The sequence below is a fragment of the Vidua chalybeata genome, chromosome 2 (genome assembly GCF_026979565.1).
Source record: "Vidua chalybeata isolate OUT-0048 chromosome 2, bVidCha1 merged haplotype, whole genome shotgun sequence".
In the NCBI taxonomy this organism is placed as follows: Eukaryota; Metazoa; Chordata; class Aves; order Passeriformes; family Viduidae; genus Vidua; species Vidua chalybeata.
Window position 1 is genome coordinate 89,617,158 of NC_071531.1, and position 24,816 is coordinate 89,641,973.

Here is a 24,816-nt window from a genome sequence, read left to right on the forward strand (position 1 = left end):
GAAGATGAATTATGCAGAGGGCCCAGCACACTCAGGGATTGCTCTTAATGCCCCGGAATGTGCCTCAGCAGAATGCCGGTGTCCAGCACCACTGGCTGGAATCCAAGCAGATCCATTACCTTCCCCTTATACAACAGCTTAGCACATGCCTCTCTGACACCAGAGATACGCCTTTCCTCCTCCTCTTTATTTTTACTTTAGTATCTTTAAAACTACTGAGATGCATACTTTAGGCTATACCATTAAGGAGGATTTTAAGTCCAGTTTAGCACTTGGTAAATTATTGCACTATCTTCCTGATGATAATCTAATACTGTTTTAAAAATAGCAAGTTAAACTAACAATACAGTTCACACAGATGCTTACATGAGTTACACTGAATTACCTGTACTTTGAATACCAAGCTATCTGCATAAGAATCCTCTAAATGGCCCTGAAAACAATTTTTGACTCAAAAATAGTTATTTTGACTGTCTCAGGAAAAAATAGTCCTTCTCAAGAAGTTCTTAGTAAACAGGGGATAGAGAAAAGATAATGATACATTTCCTTTCAAAACTGATTTGCTTTTTCTTCAGTTGTGTTTATCTGCTGTACCCAGTTGTACCTAAATCTGGTTGAGAAATAGTGTACCTTTGAAATTCCGTGTCTCTCTTTTACTCTGGTCCCCAAAGAATCATATTTCTATCCCAGACTAGCAGTACCACCAAATCTAAATATTTTTACTTGGGAAAAAATAGACAACTCTCCAGAAAGTGCCTTTTTTTTTTTTTTTGATGAATCAGCACACACAGTAAGTTGGTTGATAACATGCTCATGTGATCTGAAAGATGCAGACTGAATTTTGTGTTTTGTTGTATCCAGATCATGGATTTGAGACAAAATAATTAATATTCCAACTTTCAGACTCTCTTTATTCTGAAAAAATACTTCTCCTCTCGATTCCTGTTGTATGCAGTAGAAATCTTCCTAATATTGTCAAAACAACCATATTCCTACTTTGCAGACTACAACCACCTGTTTTGTTTTCAATGGGGAAAAAAACTAACTGGAAAAAAACTCCTGCCCATTCTGCAGCAAACTTACTACTACTAGAGAGTCTGAGGCTTTCTGTACAGAAATGCAGGTGCCCAGGACTTCCTAGCACAGTTATCATTATGCTAAGGTCCAGCCTTCTTGCTTTTAAAAAGGCCACTAAAACTCCATGCCAAGCCTGGCATTATGAACACAGCTGTTCACTCCTATGCTAATAAGGAGAAGAATTAGGAAAAAACCGAATTGCAACACTATACTCCCACACCACCACAAAAAAAAAAAAAAACAAACAAACAAAAAAAAAAAAAAAAAAAAAAAAACACCAAAAAAAAAAACAACAAGGGTGAGCTTTTATTCTGGGAGCAAAATCTCAATACATAGATTCATAGCTCAGGTATTAGAAGCTTATATATGTTTTGCTGCAGTACATGAGAACCCCATTATTAGCAATTATTTCAACATACAAGACACTACAAAACTAACTGACATAAAGATAATCTAAGTTTATATAGCTAAACGATTTCCATGTAATAAAAATTCCTAAACTATTTCCATGTAATAGAAATTCCTTCTCACTTTTTTTTTCCAAACTTAAGATCTTCTCAAGCTGCTTCTGCATGGGAAACTATCCTCTCCCCCTTTCTCTCTGAAGGTCACAAGCCCTCAACAAATCAAGAAAATATGTCCCATGGAACAAACCCATACTATTAGGAAAGGAGCAGGATATTAAATGGATAGCCAGCTAGGAATTCTACAAGATTACAGCAGTTGTCAATTTTTACAGACTTTCTTCCATTACTACAGACTTGTTTTTCACAATTAAGAAGTGCACCTTGGCACTTCAGTGAAGTTTCTCCCCTTGTGGTGTAACAAGTGCCACCAAAGAACTCATCAAGGCTCTTCCTACACTTGACTCTAAAGTCTAAAAGCTGAAGTAAAGTGTATTTATACAGCAATACTTCCATTTAGCTTCATTGTGAATACCAGCAAAGCATTTGATACCAATGAAGTATTAAAGGGCATCATTAAAAACAGCCCTGTGGAGAAGGACTTGAGGTATGGTTGATGAAAAACTCAACATGAGCTGTCAATGTGCATTTGCATCCCAAGAAGCCAACTGCAGCCAAAGCAGCATGGCCAGAAGGATGAGGGAGGGGAGTGCGCCCCTCTGCTCTGCTCTGGTGAGTCCAGCACAGAAATGGTGCTCCCAGCATAAGAAGGACATGGAACTGATGGAAAGGCCACATAGTTGACAGGAGACTGGAGCACCAGCACTATGAAGACAGTCTGAGAAAGTTGGGGCTGTTGAGCCTGCAGAAGAGAAGGTTGTGTGGAGACCTCATAGAAACCTTCTGGTGTCTGAAGGGGGCCTACAGGGAAGCTGGAGAGAGATTCCTTCTCAGGAACAGCAGTGATAGGACAAGGAGTAATGGGAACAGATTTAGAGGAAATTTAGGCTGGATATTAGAAAGAAATTCTTTACTGTGAGGGTGGTGAGATACTGGAACTGGTTGCCCAGAGAAGCTGTGGATGACCCATCCCTGGTAGTGTTCAAGGCCAGGCTGGATAAGGCCTTGACCAACCTGGTCTAGCAGGAGGTGTCCCTGCCCATGGCACGGATACCTATTTTATGAATAACAAAAATTATTCAACTGATGCATAGGCATGCTATGCATAATGATGCTATGTTACCTTCAAATTCTTATCAAAAATATTAATGGTTTCTGCTCTTTACAAATTATGGCCTGAAGGACCAACACCCTATCCACAATAAAAAGTGCATAATTTATTGTCTCATGGCTATGTCAACATAACCTGATTCCCATCAGAAACTCATCATCTGTCTATTCAAAGTTTACCAACAGAAAAGACACGTTCTACTGCTTTGGTGTGGTGATCAAGAGCTTGGGCAATCTTCCCAGTTACAGAAGCTGCTCAAATAAAGGATGTTGGGCCCATCATCTTTGCTTTGCCAAACACTCACAGGGACACTCAATGGGCCAGAAACAACCCACGAGCGTGCAGTGATGGGAAACTTACAATCTCCAGGTCTGACACAGCAGGTAACAGCTTGGCTGTGACCTCCAGAATGGCAAGGAACACCATATGCATGAAGTTTTACACACTTTGAAGAAGTGCAAGCAACTTCTAAATCCATTTACAGTGGTCTAGTCAGATCAGCTAGGCCCTTCCAATGGCCAGAACTGGATGTGTGTAACATGAATTCATTGAGGTGATACGCAGCCATACACACACACAGAGCTGAACTGTATGAAAGGGTCTCATTCCATCCTATTAATACCACATCCAGAATTTAATCCCCATGCAGCCTGGCCCAGAGCCACTGTGTCTGCTTTCCATTACTCATCACCTTCTAACTCTGCATTCAAAGCTGAGCCCAGAACAGCCCATTTGCTTCAGCAATGGAAGCAGTCTTGCCTCCTACTGGCAGAGCAGTCCCTCAATGGAGTCTGCTGCTCCTGGAAGTTATGGAGGGAGAGTGACCTAACCCACAGGCTACAGGGGATGAAGAAGGAATAAAGATGCCCCATTACTCCCACACTACAGTCTCACAAATCCTACCCACAAAGGACTCAGACTTGTGATGACTCCTGGGATAATCACTCCTTGTTTGCTGTCAGTACCAGTACTCTTCGATGCTGGAAGTGGTACCTCTGACCACTGCCAGAGGGAGTAAGTGTACACTGCAAGGAAAAATCCATCTGTACTGGAACACCATATAATCCTTTAAAAGTTTTACACCAAGGAATCTGACTACAATTCCATGATTTCTGACAATGCATCTTGATTGCCCTGCTGTCATTTCAAGAAGCAGTACTGTTGAGGGTCTCAGCACTGCAGATTATAAAGTAAGGCACCCATGAAAAACATTCAGTAAATAAACAGTGTATTATCAGTGCAAGTGCTTTATTTTTGATAGGGCTGTTAATGTAAATAATACAGTATTTATTCTCTGTTCAATTAACACATCCAACACTTCTGGTGCACCTAAATATTTAGAATTTTCTTTATTTTTTCATCTTTGAGGCTGAACAGAAATAAGAACACAAATTTTAAAGAATAACAATACAACCCCATTTGGTAATATGATACTGCCAATTTTCCAAATTTAACAGCAGTTGGGAAAAAAGTACATCAGCAATTTCCCAATGTAGTTTTCTGGAAGACTGAGTAGGAACATTATATACAATTGGTATATTTAGAAAAAACACTGTGTTCTAGGAACAGTAATTTTATACCCTTTACACTGTCTACCATTCATGACGGTTCTTCAGCTAAATTAAAATTTAAAGTTTTAATGGATTTTTTTTTAATCCAGAAACAGAAGACTTTCTTTAGTTTTTGCCATTTTTGTTTTCCATATTGAGTCCTTTCCATAGGTCACATCCTAAATGCTGCTACTTATGACTTTTTAGATCTTTAGTACTCTTATTCAAGAAATTTCCTGACAAGAGCTCAAAAAGACAAGCATAAATGTCTTTACAGAAGTGCTAACTACAGCTCTATGCAAAAAAATTAACAATTGGGTTTTTTCCCAGAAGGAGAAATACTGCAACAGTAACACACACATACAATAACAATCAAGCTATAGAAACAAACTCCAGCTCTGATATGATACAGAAGTTGATTTAATTGGAATGACAAATTACAATACACATTTTAACTGTACATGACAAAATAGAGCACGTTTTACTATTATATATTAATCCAAACATATTTTAAGTTGAGAAGTTTCCATATGGGAACATCTGGCTACATCTAGTTCAAATAAAAAGAGTTCACAGAGCTCAAAAATTCTCACTTAAGTAAAGAAAAAATAGCAGTATGCACTGCAGATAGTCTGGTGGAAGGTTAGAAGAAGGTAATGGCAGACAAGTCAAAGAGCAGAAAAAGCATCTACACATTGCACTGTCTGTGAGTGCAATTGTTTGTCTGTATTCTAACCTACAAGTTTTCTCCTCTTTATTCTTCTGACTCTCTCCCCCAAGGAGAGAGGGAATGAGAGGCTCTGAGATGCATAGTTGCCAACTGGGGTTAAACCATGACAACAAAAAGTAGAAAAGCTTCTCTTAAGTGGAGATGGATCTCATTAAAAACATCTAAGAACCACAGCACCAAGCCTTTATGAGTTCAAGAAGTGTTTGGACGGTACTTTGAGGCATATGGTGTGACTCTGGTGGGGGGGTCCTGTGCAGAGCCAGGAGTTGAATTTGATGATCCTTCAGGGTCCCTTTCAACTGAACTTATTCTGCAACTGTAATGTGAACAACTAAGTCAAGCATCAGTTCTCATTTGTTCTATATTGAACAGTACAGATTTAATATTAATGCTTTATATTAGATAAAATCATCTAAATTGATCTGAGAAATGCTGGTTATAAATTGATGCATGTTGCGTATTGTGCTTTTCATTTTTTGGAGATGACAATGTTTATTCCTGCTGTTTCCCATCTTCAGCAGAAACCTGTAATTGTTTGCTCATTCCCAAAGACCACAGTGATACTACTGTATTCCCTGATGCCTAAGACCATCAAGTGTATTTTTCAGTAAAAAAGGTGCCAGATGTTTTAGCCATCAGCTTTACCGCATCTCCAAGTAAGAACTATAACCCGAGAGAAAGTCATTAGAGTGTAAGGAGCAAGGGAAAACATTTCATTGTGACAATCCCAGGCTACTGAGACCACTGTCTCTATACATTTAAACAATATAAGGCTATAAAGTAATGAGCACTTTCTTAGTCTCCATGCCAAGTATAATTTTTATTTTGCATTGCCATTAAAAACACCAAATTACTAGACAAGTCCACAGCTGCCTCAAAAACAAGCTTAGAGAGGACTGGTACAGAAGCTGTACTATATTTCCAAACCAATTATTCTGTCAGCTGTGCTGTTAAGGTTTGTTATCTTCTAATTTTCGCAGTTTTATAAAAAGAGAAGCAGATTGTTAGATAATGTGGTCAATACGTAACCATTAAGACTTTTCTCTACTGAAAAATAAAGTTTATTTTGGCAAATTTGTGAGATCATAAAATATAATTTCAAAGTCCATTTCACCAGAGTGAGCAATACAACATGACAGAACTTCGTGCTTTTCTCCTTGGCAAGATCTCACATCATCAAGCCCATGCAGTCAAGTTCAAAGCCCAGCCTGATTTGGCAGCACATAGATCTCTGCCTCTTACAGGGCCACCAAAAGAAGCTTTTGGTAGAACTTCAGGCAGAAGTTCCATCCTTTAAATTCTAATCTAGCCATTTAGACTAGAAACTTCCAAAATAAATCCCATCATTTCTCCGTTTGCACATTCTTATATTTATTTTTTATTATTGTAGTCACACAGTCTGTATTTTAAGTATATTTTATACATATGCATACATATCCTTACTAATATATATATAAAGTATAAATTTACATTATAGATATGTACATAGCTTTATATGCAGCTCAGTATATGTTGTTTTAATATTACAGCATTATTTCTTAATAGATTATTGTAATATGGCAGTATTGCCAATAAAAGGCATTATCAAAGAAAATGCCTACTTTTAAAACAAGAAAGAGCTAAAAAAAAGTATTTGGAAATACCAATTTTCTTCGTTTCATATAACTTTTCCATCTGTGCTAGAGTTTGTGCAGTTTTTGGAGGCAGAGGAAGGAGTTTCTCTGATGATTTGGCAAAGAAGCAGGGAAAGTATCACAACCTATATTTATTAGCTACATCTGCTATAAATGCTTTTCATAGACTACATGAGTGCAAGACAGTCATTCTTGAAATTTCTCCTATCCTGAACGGGACACAAACCTTGAGGAACTACTTGAAATGACATCTGATGTTTGAAGCTGACAAGACTCCCTTCTCTTGTCTTTCAGCTGTATGCGTAATAAAAAGCTCAGTGAGTAGCAGCAAGGAGCTATAGCCTACTACAGATGTTCTGAATGAGCATTTCACATAGTTCCATCTGTCATTTATCTTGGATGATTATTTAAACTAGATTCTGAGTTATTTGTTCTTTCTGGCTAGATTATGTTTCCAAATGCTGAGCCACTTGCCAGGAATAACCATATTCAGTCAGCCACAATGTCACACAAAAGTCTACAAGTTCAATACAGACCTCTCATGCTAGCCCAGCAAATGCATTTGGAAAACAGAACAAAACAGCTGCAATGGGAACACAGTCACTACTGCTTGCACAGAACAGAGCACTTCTTACAGAAAAAAAAAAAGGGGGTAATTATCAAAAAGCTCAAAGTTTCTAGGAAAAAAAAAAGGCAGACAGAGCTTCCATCTAAGAAACCAAATAAAAAAGAAACTTTGAAGTATCTATGTTGAAACCATCTACTGTATTTACTGGAGAAAAAGTCTTGTATCACCAGTAAATAAATGCTAGTTTCTTCTTGAGGTTCTTTGTTAAAAATCAGAATATTATTTTGTGCAATTCTTTCTAATCAATCTATTTTTTTCTTTGTTTTCAGGCAAGCTATTTTCTTATCTGTTTATGTTTGTTCATTAACATAAACAGCCAAAGACTCTCAAGCACTAACCTTTTACTACAATAGCTAAAAGCACAAAACCATGCAGATTAACTCACCCCATCTGTCCACATGTATCAAAGTGCCTAGAAGGAATGTTAGTTAGATTTTATTTAATCACTGAAGTCATATAGCAAGAGTGAATTCAAGGAAAAGGTTACATATCAGATGAAAGATAGATAGTTAAATTTTAACCTTGACCTCTAAGATTACATTTTACATCATGTTGTTTTAGTATCAATGAAGACACCTGCACAAAGAATCTCTGTGCACAAAGAGAAGGGAATAAATGTAAATATTTTCAAAGCCAGGAACTTAAGAATATAAATATTCACATTCAAAAAGCTGAAAAGGATACTGTATATTTAAAGTTGTAAAACAAATGCACATATATAAGTAATATTTAAGGGTATAATTAATTATAACATCATGGTCCCAGAGATTCCAAACTCTCTATACCACATTCTGTTTTAGGCACATAACATGACAATGTCTGTATGTCACTAATGCTGAGAATGATGTTTGTGATATATTTAATATCCTAGTTATTGATTTAGACTACTTGATGGATACCTGATACATACAGTATTTCCATAACACAGTGAAATACAGAATAAAACAAGAGGTAGCTAAGGTTACTCTCATTGGTTGCACAAAGGAACAGTTTCAGAAATCCTGAAGCACATTTAAGGAAAAGAAAAATGATTGGGACAGGCTGAACTAGCAATCTAATTGCGTATTTATCAATGCTTAAAAAAGGTTTTGAGCTCACACTATTTTCAGAATAATTTGAGACTAGTACCCAAAACTCATTCATTAAAGATGAATTTGGAGGCAACAATGCTACAAGACATTTAAACTCAGGACCAAACCAATTGTAGTACTTCATCTACTTCTAGATGCACAGTAAAGGAAAAAAATTAATAGGAGTATATTCACATGATATACCTGAGTTAGAAGGCACATGCATAAATTACATTAAACTGTCTCTTTCATAGCCATAGACTACAGGTATCTGAATAATTTAATAAAAAAATGACTACCCATTTCCTGTTCAGTAACAGGCAGTATTTAATGTATTTACCTACTGAGTTGACAGCCTTGTTATGATCTATGACAACTTTCTCTTTGGTATTTATTGAGATAGTAAATATAGCAGTAAAGATACAGTGGAAAACAAACCATGAAGTTGGCAGAGGGATGGATGCTGCCACATGCCAGCAAGAGCACTGCCTGCAGCTTGCCACAGCGGAATAAGGAGCCTCTCTAGTTCTGGGCACTGCTGGAAAGGAACACCAGGGGTTCAAATCACCTTGAATCCAACTGGGGCCTCCTCCACAGGCTACAAGTCTTGCACATCCTTCATCAGGAAAATTTAAAGGCTCCATCTTGTAGATGGTTCAAGGACACAACCTGAAGATGCAGTAAGAATACTCTAAGACCTCTCCAACCATGCTACAAGCAGAACAGAAATCTAAGGCTGTGCAGGGAACCACTGCCTGGCTGTGTGCTGTGTACTGCCACTCAGAACAGTGTAAGACAGAAAAAAGAACAATAACCATCAGCGAGATAAGATGCAAAAAGACAGAAGAACAACATTTTGAGGAAGCTGTCTCTTCCTTTAAGGAAGTTGTAAAGCAGGAAATTTAAAAACCCAAAGAAATAAACAAAAAATCCTTGCTTAAAGATGCTCCAATCCACAAAGGCAATGGTAATTTTCATTATTTTTAAATGGCATTGTTTTACTACATAGATTTTAAGAATTAATAATGTAACCATGTGGTCAGATTCACACAAACTGAATTCTACTGTGAGGCTTCTCTGTGGCCTGTGAGCTATCACTGAGCAGCTTGTTTGATGTGGATTACAAACACTGGCATTAAGTTTCAAAAGTATGTTAAAATTATGATGCAGACTTATACATGTTTAATTTTACTTAGTGAGCATCCTAGTAATCATCTATGTGCATCTGCATTCTCCATTAAATTCTAATAGAATAAAGACTTGAAGATAAACACTTCAAAATATTACTTAGGAGAAAAGAACCTATCCTGAGATTTCTGCTCCAACAAAAGCAGGCAACCTTTTCCTTTTGATGACAGAGTAAACACAAGAATCTTCTTGTATGTTTCTTAGATTAGACTGCACATATCCTTTCTGGTTTTATTTTAGAACCACATTCCTCCCTCCAGGCGATTCTATACATCATTACAAATCCTTATGCAATTTTAGGTTCTATATTTATCAAGATACCTCATCTTAACAGCAATGTTCTTTCCCCAGCATGAACCAGGCAAAGATACCCTCACAAAAATTCCCATTCTAACACAATACATCAGTGTCTCACAATTCAAAGCACTAACGTGTAACTTTAGGTAGGAATCATTATTAATGTACAAGAAACACACTCTTTTTTTTCTATTTGGTGACTGAATTCAACCACCACATGTATATTTTTATCCGGCCAAAAATCCTTCACACGCACTTATTATGCATAGATTCCTAAATAACACTATCTATTACAAACCAAAACAAAAAAAAACAATCAACCAAAAAATCTTAAATATAGTGAGTGAGAAAGTGTGGCCTACAAGCAGTGTGAGCATAACTTAGGTCACAAAGTGATCCTGGTTACTAAGGATGTGTGAAAAACCAATTAAAACCCCAGAGCTATGCACTTCTTCCTTCCAATGCTCTGTAGAAAATAATTCAAGTTATTTAAACAAAGTGCTGTTTTGATCTGCATGCAACTGATAACAATTGTTTTGGAAGCACATGTAGTTTACACATTTTTGCCAGAAGTTGCCAATCAAGCAAATATAGATCAGACAGGTAACACACTTATAGCACACATTATTTTGATAATTTTCTATTGATCTGGGTTGGAAATTTTACCAGAGGGAAAAAACCATGCACAAAATACTGGAACTTGCCTAAACCAACTATGTTTCTGCACTCAATCTCTTTGGAGACACAGCACACATCTCAAAGTGTCACCAAAAAACACAGGTAGGATTACAAAACTTTTTAAATCTTTTTTTTTTTTTAATCAGCTTCCAAGTCTGGGAGTCCAGAGACTTCTACTAAACCCCTGCTAAATATAAGTTATAATTAATACATACACTCTCCCTAGATTATCCTATGAGCTGTGGTACTAAGTTCTGCATAGCCCTAGGATTTGTTTATATACTATTTTACCTTTCCACAGGTGAACCAAGGGGGTGTCCCCTGAACGAACTAGTATTTGGAGAATCTTTTACAGTATTCTGGTTTCTTTAAAAAGTGTAAGGCAATACTTCCAAAATGAAGTTTCATGGTGGGTACACATATAGACCTGGAAAAAAAAAAATCTAAGCTCTAGTTTTAATCCCTTAAAGCTTTTTACTCCCAGTTGCTCAGAATAATAGTTTTCATATTGTGACATAAAAAGTTGCCACTCCATCATGTGTGACATGGGAGTCACCATTCCCATGTAGTGTGTGGGTAGTGTGACATACAAAGTCACCACTCCCATCTTTGCTTTTTAAGAATCATTGACACTCAGAAAAATTATGAAACATTCAATGCAGTTTAAACTGAGATAAAAAAAAATATTGCAGTCCAAAATAGAATTGTTTGAATAAATGCATTTTAAATAAAATTAGATTTTCAGACACTTAAAATATTTTAAAATTTTCACAAATTGTTTGTTAATTGTTATAAGCACTATCTTAATATTTTCAGTATGCTCAAATACAACATATATATTTAAGACCTCCAGGATACAAACTGAGTCTCCTCTGATCTGGAATACTTTAAGAAGATTGCTGATGCAAGACAGCAGTAGTAGAAAAGGTAAGATAAAGAGAATTAATTAGACTATGACTGTGTAACAGACCCCAAAAATTTCTGTTAGTATGTTATGATTTCCTCTTTACCTTAGGTAAGCAGTATCAAATATTTAACTACCAGCTAATGCTCCCACAACCCTAAAAAACAGAGTGCTTAAACATGGTAATGTTTATCAGCAGACAAGACTTTGCACACACAAGGCTTTATATATGTGCTAGTAACAATTCTAGTCAGTCTCATTTAGAAAACAGTGACTTAGCACAAATTGTGACACACTGCAGGGATCACAAATTTTCAAGGGCAAATCAAATTATATTCTTTCTGAAGCTAGTGACCTAAACATGGCCATAAAAAACTCAGCAGGGGCAGGATATACTGCCTCTGGCAGCCTGCTGCTTCTCAGAATTTTCTTATCATTTGCAGTTTGTGCGCATCCAAGATTGAACCTGCTGTCCATTGGAAAGTTCCTAATTTAGTTGGAGTGGGCAATGATAGTATTGCAAACTATATGTGCTCTGAGAGAATAAAGGCACAAGAGACAATACTCCAAGTCTGATCAAGGTTACAAACCATATACCATTGTGCCATTTGAATTCCATTACTAAAAAAGAAAAGCAGCCTGTATAATATCAATGCAGTGTGCAGAGCAGTGTGAACATTTTTGACTTGCTGGTGTTGGTTAGGATAATAGAAGAAACACTTTTAGTGAATTCAACATAAATTCCCATTCTGAGTTACTGGTAGAACAAAAGCCCTTACCCCCCTCCCTCCCTCCCCCCGCTTCTTTTTTTCTCCTCTTGATACAAGTTGATGATACAAGCTCATTTTATTAAAAAACAAAAATTGATCTAGTTTTTTCCAGCAAAGACTATTATCTGGTTTGGGTATTGTCAGTGTTGCTTCACAGGTAAATAACTAGTGTAGATAGAACCAAAACCTGGTACCTATAAAGAAAAAGTTTCAAAAATAATGTGTTCATTTTGCTATATCAATCTTTGTAGAGTTTTACAATCAACACTAAGGACTTACTCCAACATATTATTAGTTATATGTTTCTAAACAGTAGGTCAGCAAATGAAGATAGAGAATGAAAACAACTTCATAAATCATGAAAGATTACATCTGAGGTATATTACATTAAATATAGAACGTTTTATTACTGAGATGTCAACCACTTAATGTACATCATAAGAACGGGTAAGTGGCAGTGAAAATGGTGACAAAAAACCTAGGCCAAAATTTAAAAAAAAACCAAAAACCTGAACTGAAAAGTCATTGTCAGAATAAACAATTCTATTAAAATACAGTAACCAAATATACGTCACTACAAAATAAAACAGAAATTATCCATACAACTCACAAAAAGAAAACAGATTATCTGACCCTGCAAGACCTTTGATTCTGCAAAGACTCATACAGGATTATGCTGTGTTAGGCTGGATTTCATTTAATCTGAGAAGAAGTCAGAAGTGCCCCTAACCAATATGAGCAGGATTAAATCCATTACAGCAGGAAGAAAGGACAAGAATTAAAAATAGATTTAAAAAACTAGGTGCCAACGGTATCAGTCTTTGATTTTAGAATATTCAAAAGCTTTAGAAGAAAGAAAGAAAAAAAAAGAGTAAATACCAAATTTATAGAACTTTACCTTTGGCATGCTGTTTGCCAGCTTCACTAGGAATTGCATGTCTGAAATTGCCTGGAACACGGAAAAACTGAAAAATGTCTGAATACTTTGACAGAGATTAGTTTTAGTGAGAAAAACGGAAAATCTAAGTAGAGTTATCAATTTCAACTACTTAACCTAAACAAATAGGAAGTATTTCCAGTGAGGTCTTTGTGCAAAGAAGTTACTGATGGTAACTCAGGACAAGAATGAAAATTACTCAGTGGCTTAAATTATGCTTACACACAGACATGACATTGGTCTTAATGACAGAACTTTTTAGACATAATGTAATGCTGCTGAAAAGTATAAAATCTTATTATATTGGTTCTTTACAGCATGGAGATACATTGTCACTTTGTCAACTTCACTTTATCAACTTCACTTTGTCAACTATTTTAAATAATTACGACCTATTTTGCAGCAATTCAACAGTCAAGACCATATTACCAAGGAAAATTGGGAAGCACTGTACCATAATCTCACTGCATTCTCAAGAGCAACCAGGAAGCCCTGTTGATGGTACAGAAGTATAAACATTTCCATTACATATTCCTTTAAAACAAAGATAATGAAAATTATGCTTGCCTTGACCTGTAATATTCACACACCATGCTGTCAACCTTCCCACTACATACTACATACTACAACTACATACTAGCATACTACAACAGGCTTCAAAAAATGTAATAAAGGTGACTACTTGTTTCAACACTGTTGCACTTTGGGCTATTTTCTATCAATCAGAAGTCACAAGTAGCATCTAAACTGCTCAAAAGACTTGCAGCGTGCCTCTTTGGCTCTGTCACTGCTGCTCATAGATTTCACAATCCACTTCCAGCATTATGCTCTACATGGTAATTTCTTAGATAGTTTTTAAAAGCTCAGTACATTACCTGCAGCAATATGGAGTACAACACATATGGAGAATAAGCTTCTCCAACAATCATTCTATGGGAAAACTGAAAAGTTCAAATTGATTGAACATTTGAAGAGTCCAGCAATTTACTGTCACCAAAACCAAATCAGTGAAATAAGTCCTAGACTTTTAGACTGCCTCCTGAGAATTATTATATTATACACTTTATTATTAAAAGTGTCCATGCATTACACAGAAGCTACTCCACAAGAACACAGCAGCACCAGAATGAGACCTCTTCACTCAACACCCTTTAAAAGTGATTACTTCCCACTTTTAATATATACCTACGTACACATCTACTTAAGCAAGAGTTACATGCATTAATGAAATTGGTCTCAAAGACAGGACTTTCAAAAAATAATGCAATGTGGCTTAAAAACCTACATAATTAAATGAAGGAACAAATAGGAGATACATTTTCAGTAGGATATCTGTTGAGTAATGGATGCTTTCCTCACTAGGAGATGGATACAGAAAATTAAAGTTTTAACACGTGTTGTCCAAGGAACCAGGACTACTAGATAATCTATTTAGAAAAATGCCTATCTAATAAAAAGTGAGTTTTCTAAGCAGATGTAGCTTACGTATTTTCCACAATGAAGAATACAATATTAAAAAAAAAGTATTAAAAAAGTAATTATTTGTTCTTCACTCAGGAATAAAGGTTGTCCTCAGGAAAAAAGGTTGTCCTCAAGAATAAAGGCTGCTATTTATCTGCTTGTAGTTCAGCCTGTTTCATCACTGTTAAGAGATAAGACATCAAAGCGTTGAATACTTCCAAAATCCTTAGATATAAGTAGATGAATGGCACTGCAAGCATAGACTGACCTCTTCCCCCATCACACCTAAACCCTCTGGCCTACAATGCATTTAGGTTTTCCAGCTTTGAAATAAACAAACCAACTCTAATTGACAGTAACGTCTTATCTGAAGGAAGAACAGGAAAAGCTCACTGCCTCCATGAAAGGATAAAGTTGGGTAATCATGTACAAAGATTATGTTATAAACAATAACAACCTATCCTTGAGTATCCAGGACAAATCCAAGACAAACCACATTTTAGCATCCAGGACACACATTTTGGACATGGTAAGAGGAAATCATTCTGTGTGATGCATTTCACACAGAGTATGAACTACAAAAGTACTACTTCTGTGAAATATATATATATATATTTTTTTTTTTTTTTTTTTTTTAACAGACAAAAACGTGCATGACTGTCTAACAGCATCTGACATGCAGACCGGGCATCGTGGAAGTTTCCTCTGAAAGTTACCAGCAAAACGCGGAGCTCACTACAGGCCGTGTGTCTGTGCAAAACACACAGGTCCATCGATCTGCACGACCAGGGCTGTCAAGGGGAGAGGGGAAAGGCTCCGTGCTAAGGCAAACCCTGCCTTCTCCCGCTGCGGAGAACCGCGGAGTCCCCCCGGTGAGGCGAGGCTGCTCAGCGTAAGTGACACGCTGCTGATGCCAAGGGGGCCGGGGACGCGCATTACCTGCCACACCGCCGGGGCCAGGAGGGCTCCCGCAGCCAAGTCCCGCCTCATAACGGGGTCTGACCGCCGCGGACCCCGACGCGTCTGCGGGCCGCCGACAGCCAACCCCGCGCCCCGGCTCCCTGTGCGCCCGCCCAGCCCTGCCCGCCGCCGGGAGCGGGGATGCTGCTGCCTTACCTGAGCCAGGACCGTCGGGAACACGCGCGGCCGCCCGCTGTAGCACGCCGCCAGGCAACCTCCCCCGACCAGAGCAGCAGCGGCGGCGGCGGCCCCCCATGTGGACGGGCGGCGCTGGCTGCGCGGGGGCCGCATCCCGGCGAGCCGCCCCCGCAGCGGGGCTCGGGCGGCCGCCGCCACCGCCGCTCTCCACGCCGCCGACATCTTCCCGGAAAGCGCCGCGGCGGCCGCGCCGCGCATGCGCAGCGCCGGGCCCGAGGCCGCGGGGCGGGGGCAGCTCCGGCCCGGTCCCACCGGGATCGCGCCGGCCCCGCTCCGCCAGCGGGAGCGGCGCCACCCGCGCAACCGGAGGGGACGGAGCTGGCAGAGAGGTAACCTGAAAGGAGGGTGTAGCCAGGCAGGGGTTGGCCTCTTCTCCCAGGCAACAAACGACAGCACGAGAGGACATAGTCTCAAGCTGCGGCAGAGGAGGTTTAGGTTGGGCATTAGGAGGAATTTCTTCACAACAAGGCTGGTTAGACGTTGGAATGGGCTGCTCAGGGAGGTGGTGGAGTCAGCATCCCTGGACGTGTTTAAGGAAAGACTAGATGTGGCACTCGGTGCCTTGGTCTTGCTGTAGATGTGGCACTCAGTGCCTTGGTCTTGCTGACATGGCAGTGTTGGGCCGCAGGCTGGATTCGATGATGCCAGAAGTCTTTTCCGACCTAACTGATGCCCTGTTTCTGTAACGCAGGCGGAGTGCACCCACTCCCTTCGTCCCGGGCCGGGGAGCCCCCCAGGTGGGGGCAGGCGGCAGGGCCTCTTTCCAGGCGGGTTCCTGGTGGGGAGGGAAGGCGAGCAGGGCAGGGACCAGGTGTTGGGTTGTGTCAGGGGAGGGGACACGGAAGGCCTGTGCGGTAGGGAGTGAAAGTGGCGACGCTTGCAGCGGTCCTGCGGCCCCAGGGATGCCCCGGCCACCCCCATGTGTCTGTCACAGAGCTCAACTTCACCTCGTTCCCTGATGTGACTCTTGTCCCAGAGCAGACTCCCACTGCTGAGAGCATGAGGAGCAATGGGTCACGAGTGGGCTTGGAGGTACTGCAGGAATCCCGGGGTACTGAGCAAGGCAGGTTAGGTGAGCTTCCACAAGTGGGGCTGACCCAGCGCTGATGATTTCCTAGGCCCATACGGATGTGTTGCTCAGTGTGTGATCCTAATCAGAAACAGCAAAAGCATGAGCAAGTTTAGAATATCCTTCTCAAGGGCAGAGTAGAGTTTCTCGTGAAATACAGGTGAGAGAAGATAAATTTACATAAATTGTTGTGGCAGAGGTGTTAGCTGAGAAGCATTACAGAATGACTTGGTTGGCAGTAACACTTGTGCCAAAAGACTACTACTCACCATGAATGCTTCAGAGTGCTTTTTTTTTCTCACTGCCATAGTTTTTACAAAGCTCTCTAGGTCTTGGTTGGTTGCATTCAAATATTAGTTAGTTGATCACATTCAAAAATTGGGCCATCTGGGAATTAATGATAAGGTCATATGAAGTAAAGCGGAGAGTAAGTTAAATGTCATTTGTATGTTGGCAGTATCAGTATCCTTGTTATGGGAGTAGCTCACCTAGTGACTCCATGTGAATGTGGAGAAAGAAAGACGGCTGAGACAACAGCTGTATGCAATTTTCTATTACTTTGGTCTTTGGTTGAGGGCCTTCAGAGGGTACTCAGTCTGTTTTAGCAAACTATATCTTCCACCTCTTTCTGATATGACAGCCAGTGCTGTGTTGTCAATATTACAAATATTCTGTCATGGGCTCTGAAACATGGAAATGCTTTTTTGCCCTCTGTCCACTGACAAAAGGTGATCATCCATCACTGCCATCAAAGTAATTTTAGTTCACTCTCCTTTGCTGACCTGAATTCAGAGTCATGAATTCAGTTTCATAGAGCATAGATCCAGTCATTTAACTAATGGCATTTCAGAATTTATCCAGTTTTCTTTTAGCATATGTTGTTCACTGAGTGTCATTCTGTGAAGTGTTTGAGACATCTTCAAGAATCTCAGGACTCAAGTCCTTAGCAGGATACAAACCCTTCAAAAACACCTTCTCTGGGGAGCACAAATGAGTGCTCATTGCAAAATCACCCAGGAGTGCAACATGCAGGATGAATGGTTTCCATCTCTACATGCTAATGTACATTGCAAAAGCTTTTTCCTATTCCCAGAAACTAAGTCACATGGGAAAAGCCTTTTTAATCCCAATATAAAACATAGGGGCAAAATCTGCCAATTGTTAAACTGCAAAACCCACTTCTTCTGTAAAACTTGCAGGAAATTCCTATTGCCTATTTCTGTTTCCCTCTAGACAGACAAAATATTTTCCATCCCAAACTTACAGTTTGATACATAGTATTTGTACAAACACCTTGAAAGGACTTTACTTTCTGTGAAAGCCAATAGCAAGCACCTCATGAGTGCTGACAACATCTTAGAAACGTCTTGTAAAGGATGGCTGCGAGATTTGATTTCTAAATGCCAGATCCCTTGATGTTGAATACGTGACCACAGCACAGGCACAGAGGTTTAATTTGTTGTTCTGACAGGCATTTTCAGGTTTTCTTTAAGTAAAAACAAATAAGTAGGTCATTTTTCTTTCCTCAGATGACATTCCTGCCTGGAACAGTTACAGCTGCAGTGGGAATGGAGAGCTATCCTCATATGGCTGTGAGCACGCAATGCTGATGGGCAAGTTAAGTGTCCTTAGCCACCCCTTCTCTCTCTGCGGTAAATTCACCTTGTGGGCGCAGGCTCCCGGAATACGAAGCTGCCGCTGCGCTCGTGCTGCTCACAGCTGTGCTGCTATCACTGTGCTGGTACAGTTGTGAGTGCTAGAACACACGCCTTGAACAGCTAGAAAACTCCTGGTGAGTCAGACAGAGTCCTGTTGCACCCCATGCAGTATCACTGCAGGGTGGTTGATGACAGAAAGCAAAGATCTCTGTGGTCTATAGAAATGATGCTGGCAGTCTGGTAGATATAATAAAAGTTTCACCAGACAAATTGAGTTCTATGGTGACAAATGTCATCAGCTACTGTATGCTGCAGCCCTAAAATGTTACCTCCCTTTGCTATCCTGCTCAGTTTGCTCTTCCATGCTCTTGTAAGCAGAAATCACTACATTTAGCAAGATGTCATACCTGCTTTTTTAAAAAATGCTTTCTGAGTTGTGACATCAGACTTTGTACTAGAGGTGTTTGCATTGATGAAAATTTGAAAAAGCAAATGAAAATATTAATAAAGTATTTTCTGAAATGTTTAAAATGTAATTTTTCTTTAAGAGTCAATGTCCCACTGAATGGTTATGTAACAATGCTTAATGCAGTCTTTTCTTAGTCTTTCATTAGGCATAATGAATATAATGTAAAGTCACATCAAAAGACAAAAACATACTACCATGAAAGAAAACCCTCGTGAGTCTTGTCATTCTTAGGAAATCATGTTTGACAGAAACTTATTTCTTTTAAGTTTCGTTAACAGTACAAAAAAAAAAAAGCCAAGTAAACATACATCTCCTCATGCCTGAAGGTCCACTTCCACATCTCAGTGTCTTTTAAGAGTGTTAGGCCAAGTTCCAAGTGGGATTCACTCTCTACTAGAACTCCAATCCCCTCAAGAGCATTAGGCTTAGTGCCAGCATTCATTTACTCTTGAAGCAGCTTAAATTAACTCCTGTTACATTCTGTCTAAACCCTTTCTTACAGAGTAAGAGTTGAGAGCTGGATTCAGTTGGTTAGTCTGAAGGCCACCCATCATGCTTGTCTGTCTTCCCGGACTTAAAATGCTGCATAAACTGGATTGGGGAAGGCAGTGATCAGCTGTTTGTAAGTTGAGGAGGGAAGCTGGCAAGCCATCTTTTGTATACATGTCCCCATTTCATGAGAAATAGCGTGGGAGTTGGTCTGACTTATTTAACATAAGTACATATGACAGTAAGCTCCAACCAAATGTGAGATTTTTGTAGGCTGTACAGTGTGCTAGCAGTATTTTGATACTTTCCTGGCAGAGCTGAACAGAGAAGCTAATCAAAAGACAGCAAATATCACTGCTTGGTTTTGTAAGTCAAGAACTGGATTGTAAGATTATATTTTGTCCAGTGTCAGACAGAAGATTGAAATGGAAGGTCTCACAAAGCCTGACCTTCTTTAGCCCCTTCAAACTTACGTGGTGTCTTAAGAATATCACTTCTGTTTTACTTTAGCAAACATGAGAACAGTCTGTTTGCCTATGAGTACAAGGCAAACACTCTGAATCAGGTAAGGATGTAAGCACAGGGAAGACAAGTTTTCCGAAAAGCGATAACATAAAATGTTCTTAGCACACTTAGAAAAGTACAGGGTAATTGACAGAACTGGACAGTCATTAAAGTTGGTCAGCTGATACCTTGGTCTCTATCCAGAGGCTCAAAAGTCCTGTACCAAGGTCTTCATGGTGAAGGCTAGAAGTTGGCTTCAGAGATTTCCAAAGCTGTTTTGTATGACTATTATTCATAGAATAGTTAGAACCTTTCAGAGGTCATCTAGTCCACCTCCCTCCAATGAGCAGAAACATCTTCAGCTAGGTCAGGTTGCTTAGAGTCCTGTTCAGCTTTGACCATTTTCATAATTTCTACCCATCCCTGCTCCACAAGAAAAAAACAAAACCAAACAACAAATAGAGGAGAGATTACTTTCAAGGAATCTGAATTGCCTTCCTCCAATGAAGAATATTTTAAGCTGTTAGTTTACAAAAAGTCCAGTTGTTTTGTATGCTTTGGAGATGATGGAAATGGAACTAATTACCAGACAGTCAACATTCATCCACTAGTAGGTCTGAAAATAAATGTGAGCATTTTGTGGCTAGATAACACCATTCAGTTCATAAATAAGACTTCACAGCAGTCTTTGCAGTTAGGAGCTACACTATAAATATGGCTTATCTTCAAATATTTTCAACTTGCTAAAGTTACTTGAAAGCTTATCATGATAGAGTCCATTTAAAAGGAAAAGAATTAAAATTTATCTAAGATATGTGTCCCCAAATACCTCTCATAGCATTCATTTAAACTGACCTTTCTAACACACTGTCTTCCCACGCTCTTTATATGTAGTTAGCTGAAAAACATTGCTGGTGTATGTAACAAGTTCCCTCAAGCTTCAGAATTGCTTTTTAAAAATGAAGTTGAAAATCAGAGAAAAAAAAGTTGAAAGCAAAATTCTTACTTAAAATTTTTTGAGAATGGAAGATAACAGTAATGGAATTGGAAAGATTTTAAAATGCAGTTTCTAAGTTGGCAGTGACCTTTTTGTGATAAATATTTGATGTATTAAAGAAATGGCACACAGACTATTTAAGCACTAATGTGAATACAAAAGGCAGATCAAAACTGATAGTCTTTTGTTAAGGAATATTCATTTTTAAATTTGAAAAGTTTATTTGCTATTACTTTCCAAGTAAGGCTATAGGTCTCAGTTCTGTTACAAGTTTCATATATTATGCCTAATTTTAAGCACTTTGAAAAATTCTGTGCTCTGAAGCAAGACTACTTCAACTGCAAAGAATTAACTGTATACATAAATCTTTGAAGATTCAAGACTTTTTTGCTATTAGATAAGAACTGTAGTTCAATTGCTGTTTTTAATGATAAGATCCCATGACACTTTTGCAACAATAAAAAAATATTGAAAATATTCTAAGTAATGGAATTACATTATGTGTTTTAGTGGTTATATTTTCCTCCTGTTTTCAGCTGAATAAGTTATCCTTCATTTTTCTTCCCTTGAAAACATTCTTCTGCAGTGCTGCTAGCACTGATTAAAAAGAGAGTCCTATATCTAAGTGAAATACTATCATTTTGACCTTTAACCTGTCTTTTTATATAGATACAAATATATGCAAGTTTATATATGTATTTTGCCTATAATATATTACTCATAGGATTTCCCAAAATCTTATTACCAGTGCTTCCTATGTAAATACAGAATTGTGTTGCTGGGACCTTGCTGTATTTCAGGGAGTGCTTCTTCTCTTTTCTTTCATTCTCTGAAATCAGTGTGAGCATTGCAATCAATTTTAATTATACCAGTATTTCACCCTGAGTTTTATAGGAAGAGTTGGCAGCAATAACTATAGTTAAGATTGCTTAAGACTTTTTGCTGTATAGATTCTGTACTTAAAAAGAGAGAGGGATAGAAATTGTACATAAGGGTACAATAAAACATGTCAAGATTAGCAAATTTAATTTTATCTGTGTTACCTGAAAAAACCAGAAGGATTTATTAGGGACTCTGACTTTATGTTTTTAAATGCAATGTGACTGAGACTGATATAATTTAAAATAACTATTATTATGTAGTTCAAAAAATACTATGAAGATGGCAAGGCATTACTTCACAGTATTGCCAAAGAAACAATTACAGAATTATCAGTATTGTAACCTGTAAAATGTTTTTAAAATATGTGTTTTCTGGAAATGTTGAAGTAGAAGCAGCATCATATATTTATTTCTTGTTTCTTTTCGTAGACCGCAGTCTAAAGCAACTATTAATAACATGTTGCACTGTTACTGTGATTTATTAATGAAAGTTACTTTAATTATCACATCCTTAATACTACTGAAGATGGTGAAGTATATATAATTATTTCTGTGAAAGATAAAGGAATAATAAAACTCTAAATTACTGTTTTCTGTAATGTATTCTATTATTTCAAACGGTGTTTTCTTCTTTTGCTCAGAATACTATTTATGAGCTGTGATTGCACCTATTTTTGTATAAGCATCTATTTTTGTATAAGCAGAGGGAAGGCATGATTGTTTTCCATGTATGTGTTTAGTTGGTTAGTATTATCTAACCTAATAGAATGAGTGTGTGGTAGACACACAGCTTCACTATGAAAGATTCTGTGATCCTTTCATAAAAAACTTGGAAGTCCTAATACGAAGTTCATTGTAGTCAGCAGAATCTTTTTCCATAGGTGTCTGCATTTGGCACTTGCAGAGCTGAAAAACAGTTTTACTATTTGTGTGAATATTGTGGGCAGTCTTGATATATTTGCTGGTGAGGGATCCTCAGTCTGTAGCTGCATCAAAGCTGCTGTTGGATCCACTCACAAATAGTGGCACTAATAAAAATCCCTGACAAAGCTATGGATAAAGTTCACAGTCCCCATTTGGCAGTAGTCAGGTAGGAGCTGTTTTGCTGAGTACACCCAGAGAGGGTTTCCAATCCGTTACATAGCCTTTTCTAGAGAAGTGAAAGGTCTCAAGGGGACTTGAAGGGGTTGGTATTCTGGAATATCTGAATTGCATGTGTCCAAGAAGGCATAAGCTATACCAAGAGCAAAAAGTTGATTATACACAGATTGTCTCATGTTCACAAGGCTTAGAGAATCTCCTGCTCACATGGCATTTCTATTGCTTATGGGTCTCATGTTCCTGCTGCGCAGACTTTCTGTGGCTGGTCTATAATGGACAGATTTAGTTGAAGTATTCCAGAAGATCCATAGCAAATCAGCTGTAACCTAATTTCTGAGGAGCAGAAGAAACTGGTGGGACTAAAGCATGCACAAGGAGGTTTGTGTAAAAGGGCAGAGGTGTGTAAGACATGAGTAAAGTTCATCCCACTAAAAAGAAATGTCTTCATACAGGTGTCTGTATCTGAATTTATCACCTTATGCTCTTGTTAATGGGGTAAGTGTTCATCTCTAGAATGAGTTGTTTCATCCCAAGATAATTGTTGAAGTGGCTCAGTTGAATCTCAAGCAAAAAAATACCCATATCAGTCTCTCTGAATGTAAGGGGAACAGAGATTATTTTTGTGCAGCTGTAAATGTCTACACTGTAAACTGCTTTTCTTTACTTTGTCTAGTTGCTGCAGAGATTTTTGGAAAGGAACTCTTGCAGATCTGGATATCAAACTTGCTGGGCACATATGCTGTCAGAGTTGGCAACAAAGGAGATAGATGGAGTTTGATTATGGGGTGCCACCCTGATGACAGATGAAAGCAGAGATGTGTTACTTCAAGGTGCAACTGAGGGAAGAATGTTGCATGGGAGAAGTTGTGATATCCTCATTCCCTCCCTGTGTACTAACTTGTTACTAGGCTTATGAACATCTGTATTTGGGAGCACTGGAATTTATGTCTTTTTTGTGTCTTGACTTACATAAAATATATATATATCCTCTGTCAGTTCAGACATTACTGCTATCATTTGCTGCAGATGGAGTTTGGAGAGAGCTCATAAAGGTAGATTATCCATTGTTGCAGAGGATGCCTGCCTACTTGCCTGTGGTAGCTGAAGGCATTTAGGAGTGCTCAGCATACGATGCTAGATTGCCTCTGAGCTTAGATGGGTGGGGTTCTGCGAGGAGGGGGTGACTGATGACAGCAGCTATTTATTATTCTTCACAGCAGCAAGAGAAACTGCCATTTTCACTCAAGAGGACCCTAGGTCAGTCAGGAGCCTCCCACTCCCATAAGCCCTGAGAAGCTCCCGGAAGCTGACACCAGTGAAGCACTGAGGAGCAGAAGAGTCTGTGGGTAACCTGCTGGAAACCAGGGACTATCCGTGGTGTGGCCTTCTCCCAAATCTACCCATAACAGTGGTCTGTCAGTGCTGGTAACATCTCAGCACCCAAAGAGCCCACTGCTTTTGTCAGACCTGGATGGACAAAGTGGAAGGCAAGTTTGATGAATAAGTATTGCACTATTATATTAAATAAATTGTAGGCTGGCCATTTTTGTTACAGATTAAGTAGGATCTAAATGACTCAACACCCATGGAATCTCTTTTGTCTTCTTCTCCTTTTAGTGTATTCTCCTCCTCAATCTCTTTTTATATAATCTCTGTTTCATTGTATGTAATACTGGTGTATTCAGCAGCTAGGTTTACTTGCTCATTGCCAGAAACTCAACTGCCACTGGTAGTTGGGATGGCACCAGAATCCCTGCAGGGAGAGCAACAGGGGACTGCTGCTCTGAAAGGTCAGGGTACCTTATCAAAAACTGGGTGTTACAGCATCTGTGGAGGGTCGCTAGAGGTTGATTACCTTCTTTTTTTTTTGTACCATGGAACACATTAGGCTGGAATGACTAATCTAAAATCTTAAAACAAGGCAGTGACAG

General features: G+C 38.8%; 1 protein-coding gene and 1 long non-coding RNA gene across 2 annotated transcripts in view; one reads left to right on the plus strand and one right to left on the minus strand.

Annotated features, from left to right (window-relative positions):
- MICU2 (mitochondrial calcium uptake 2) overlaps positions 1-15,806 on the minus strand; it is a 133,717-nt gene extending 117,911 nt beyond the window's left edge. Inside the window, exon 1 of the mRNA XM_053934885.1 lies at positions 15,676-15,806. The gene's annotated coding sequence lies outside the window, so the exon portion shown is untranslated. The remainder of the gene's footprint in view (positions 1-15,675) is intronic.
- Positions 15,807-15,929: 123 nt separating this feature from the next.
- On the plus strand, positions 15,930-24,445 carry LOC128784410 (uncharacterized). The gene is made up of 3 exons (XR_008429475.1): positions 15,930-16,046; positions 18,316-18,578; positions 24,103-24,445. It is a non-coding gene; the product is annotated as an uncharacterized LOC128784410 (long non-coding RNA).
- The last annotated feature ends 371 nt before the right edge of the window (positions 24,446-24,816 follow it).